At 32.1% G+C, this 4,639-nt stretch overlaps 1 pseudogene; it reads left to right on the forward strand.

Moving 5' to 3' along the window:
• Positions 1 to 1,303: 1,303 nt before the first annotated feature.
• Positions 1,304 to 4,017, forward strand: LOC149520501 (peroxidase 12-like; annotated as a pseudogene).
• Positions 4,018 to 4,639: the final 622 nt, after the last annotated feature.

The raw sequence follows: 4,639 nt of genomic DNA on the forward strand, positions 1-4,639 counted from the left end.
AATATTATTCAGTAGATTCTTGAGCACACTAGTGACCAAGGTAGAAAAAATCCTTCATCAAATGGTAGTATTCCATATCTATATAGTCATCAATTTAATACATTTTAAAATTTTTGGTTAATGTACTAAAATAATTTGAATGTTATTGCATGTATTATTAAATTTTGTGTTACATGCATATTTGAACAATTATGTATTTATAATATTCAGTTTAAGAATTTAAGTTTGTTTTTATTTCTTTTAACATTTTTATTTAATGATAATAAAAATTTAAAAAGAAATTTTAAAAAAAAAGTAAATTTCTTAATTTCATGGTATTTGTGTTAAAAAACATTACTAAATTCGAAGTTTAGTGGCATTTATAACATAAAACATCACTAAATTTAGGGGCATTTTCTTATACAAATGCTGCTAAATTAGTAGTATTTTTTTATACAAATGCCTCTAATTTAGTAACGTTTGTATCAAAAACACCACTAATTTAGCGGTAATGTCTTTACAAATGCCGTTAAATAGAGCGACGTTTTATGAAACAAACGCCTCTAAATTAGCGACGTTTTTCGAATATAAGCGCTATTAAATTAATGGTGATTGTGCTTACAAATGTCGTTAAATTAGCGATGTTTCATATAAAACACCACTATTTTCCCCCAACGCAGGTATAGCCGATGCTCTTAGTAGCGTTTTTAACAAACACCACAAATATTTTAGTAGTGTTTATAAATGTCATTAAACCTTTACAAAAATGTCACTAAAGACCTAAACCCTGTAGTGTCATTGAATTCAAGGCTTCTTTTTTTCGTCAAAACATAGAACTAACTGATTAAATCAATCTTTGTTGATTATATTTGTTTTTTAATGCATTTCCTTTAAATTAAACAAAAATAAGTCAATAAAGAAAAAACCACCCGTTCCATGATAAATTAGTCCTTTATATGGTTTGGATTTTTGAGAGGTAAAATGTGAACCATAAACAAATGAACTCTACATTGAAAACTAGTTTTTTTTTTTTTTTGGATAAATTTATAGTATATATCAATAAAAATTATAATTATGAAGAATATATGAAACACTACCATATGTACAAAAAGAAAAAGTCAGCATATAAATCTTACACTCTCGAGCCAAAAAAAAAAAATCGATATAATAATTTTTCTTTTTTTTTTTTCAACATACATATTGCTTGTTAACTTCTTTAACGATCTGTCGTAGATTTGCCGTGGATTTACATGCACCAAAAAGGGCAAAGTAAAAAGGCTATAAATAAGACTTTGTTCTTGGACACCAGAAACAACAACTAGCCATGGATAAAGCTACATTTTTTGCTGCTTTCTTTTTTATCTCTTCTCTATTTCTTGCTCCTTGCTTATCTATCTCAGAGGCAGACAACTCTACTCCTATAGTGAGTGGTCTGTAATGGACTTTCTACAAATCTTCACGTCCCAAAGTTGAATCCATTGTCAGAAAGCAGCTATAGAAGGTTTTCTAGAAGGACATAGGCCAAGCTGCTGGTTTGCTTCGTCTTCATTTCCATGACTTCTTTGTTCAGGTGTTTTGTACTCCAGAAATATGTGAATTCAAAGTCTAATAGAGTAATAATAATTGTTTTTTTTTTTCTTCTTACAGAAGAAATATGGTTTCTTCTTCTTACAGAAGTCTGAATCTTAATCACTGTTTTTTACTGTAAAGCCTAGTTGCTACATCCTTCACGTGTCTTAAACTGTACCCAATTTCATTGAAACAATCATTTCTTATAAAAATTACAATTAAAATAGTTATATATATATATATATATATATATAAAAAGAGGAACAGAAGTATTTTCTTGGTTTTGAACCAAATTGCCTCAAGTACATCTCTTTCCAGTTTTGACCAACAAGAATGAATTAAAGTATCTTCATCTGACATTCTGCAGCTTCATTTGTTTTCTGGGTTTTTATGAAAAGGCACTTTTTATGTGGCCAAGTGAGTTGGCTAATTTTTGAAGTAGAATTTAATATGATCATGTCAGTTCATGCTAACTTAATATTACTATATTTATTATGTACATTAAACAAATTGGAGGGATGCGATGCGTCTGTGCTGCTGGATGGATCAGCAAGTGGCCCAAGCGAGCAGGATGCACCCCCAAACCTGAGCTTGAGAGGCAAGGCATTCGAGATCATCGAGGACCTGCGTGATCGTGTCCGGTCTCTTGTGCTTATATCGTTGCTCTTGCTGCTCGTGATTCTGTTTACCTGGTATATAATCACTCAATTAATAATTTGTTAATTAGTTATCTACTTGTCTAGATTTGTTAATTAATTTCTAATTTGTTTATCTAAAATATATTTTTTTTATCAAATTCATATATTATTTTGTGAATTTTAAAGCATTTTGCTGTCATGTTTTTTTCGTAATCGTAATCGTTCATATCTAAAATGATAACGCCTGGTAATTTCTATTGCTCTTCTAAATTTTGCCCTTGTAAATTAAGATTTTGACAATAGGACTGGAAAATTTTACTTAATCTTTAAGTACTTTCTATATATCTTATCTAAAAGGGAAATGATTATAATTTGATAAGCTAAAATGTAGTATTTCAAACTATAGACTCGTGGCTCTGCTTCCTAAAGGAGTAGTTAAAACTTAAAAGGGAGTATAGCACATGGCTTGCTAACTTTTCTCCCTATATGAGGCCTGAAAATATTTGTAGCTAAGTGAAAGTTAACTATCCATAAAGGCCAAAAAAAAAAGGTTACTTGTCCGTGTTTAATTTCTTTACCCTTGAGCCTTGTAATTGCTGTGACCAACTCACTTTCCTGCAGAAGGAGAGCAAAAAATCCAATATATACACGTGTTAGAATTACCTATTAATGTAGGGAAAAAGTGTCAATAAGATACATTTTGGGTACTTTGGTCATTCTTCTATGATTTGTCATGGAGTTTAAAATTAAATTAGTCCAAAGCTAATATATCTCATTTTTCTTCATTATTGCAGTCAGGAGGCCCGGACTATGAAGTCCCATTGGGACGAAGGGATGGACTGACTTTTGCCACAAGAAATGTAACATTGAGAAGCTCCCCCCCCCCCCTTCGCCAATGCCTGCACCATCCTCGCCAGTCTCGCCACTAAAAATTTCGACCCGACTGATGTTGTAGCTCTATCTGGTGGCCACACCATTGGCATCAGCCATTGCGCCTCTTTCACCGATCGGCTTTACCCAACTCAAGACCCTAGCGAGGACAAAACCTTTGCCAATAACCTGAAGGGAATTTGTCCCACAGCAAAATCCACGAACACCAGTGTTAGATATAAGGAGCCCTGACAAATTCGATAACAAATATTATGTTGATCTCTTGAACCGCCAGGGTTTGTTTACCTCGGACCAAGACTTGTACACTGATAGCAGGAGAAGGGGCATTGTTACTAGCTTTGCTGTTAACGAGACTCTCTTCTTTGAGAAGTTTGTGCAGTCGATGGTAAAGATGGGGCAGTTGAGTGTCTTGACTTGCAAGAAAGGGGAAATTCGTGCCAATTGTTCTGTGAGGAATACCGATAACAAGTCGTAGTTGGTGTCTGTGGTGGAAGAGGAACTGGAGGAGGAAGCTTGGTCTGAGTTTTAAGGATTTCAGTTCTTCAATGTCTGAACGCGTTAATTTTCTTTTCTTTTATGGTTCTCCTTTTGTTTTTTTTCCCTAATGGTTAGGTTTGTATTAAGGTCGTGTTTGTTTGTTGGCAAAATTTATGGTAACAAAATTCAAATCGTGATGGTTGACGTATGTCATTCTTTGCTATCTTTTGGACATTGTGGCTTTTCCGAAATGATATTGTTTTCAGTGGGAAAGTTTTGGACTTTGATCAAGTCTTTGATTAAATGAAAGCCCGCTTGGCTTGATGGTGCAAAACAAAATGGCTCTATTCGTTATTTTTCATATCTGATTTTTCTTTCTGCAAGTATTATTGATTTCCACTCGGGCTTTTGTTAAAACAACACTACTTCTATGTGGCAAAATCATAGCTCATAAAAGTTTGATAAGAAACCAAGAAAAAACAGAAAAGGATAAAAAAGAAATTCAAGATTAAACGTTCGGCTTCAATATATTCATACTTGAAATTATTAGAATTTGAATTATATTCACTAAAACTAAAAATCTAATATTACAAACATGCTCATACTTAATTAGGGCCATCACAATTTGCCATGCTCAATGGTTGAATTACAATATATGTGTCGGAGTTGTAGCTTATGGCTCAATGGCCGGTTCATATTCCCCAGCTTAGGTAGTGTAAACCTCACGTAGGCTCGGGTTTTATGTTCCCGTCTCTTGTAGTGTCAAGGGTAAAAGGATGCAATTCATCTATAATTTTTTTTATTATAATTTTACAATTAATTAATTTAATAAAAAAATATATAAAAATTTACTATTTAAAAGTATAGATTTCACATAATTTTTTGTGAACCCTATATAATATTAAATTATAATTGATTAATTATACTATAATAATTGCAAGTAATATGCTCTTTATTTTAATGGCTTTTACCTAGATAAAAAATAAAAACGTAGTTTTTTTTTTACTAAAAGATTTTTTCGACTATTTCAGAGTTTTGAAATTTTTTTTTGAGAAAGAGATTTTAATCTTTTAGTTTTTGCAAAT

Source organism: Durio zibethinus, chromosome 1 (assembly GCF_047325235.1).
Source record: "Durio zibethinus cultivar Kanyao isolate XHJ-2024 chromosome 1, ASM4732523v1, whole genome shotgun sequence".
Taxonomy (NCBI): Eukaryota; Viridiplantae; Streptophyta; class Magnoliopsida; order Malvales; family Malvaceae; genus Durio; species Durio zibethinus.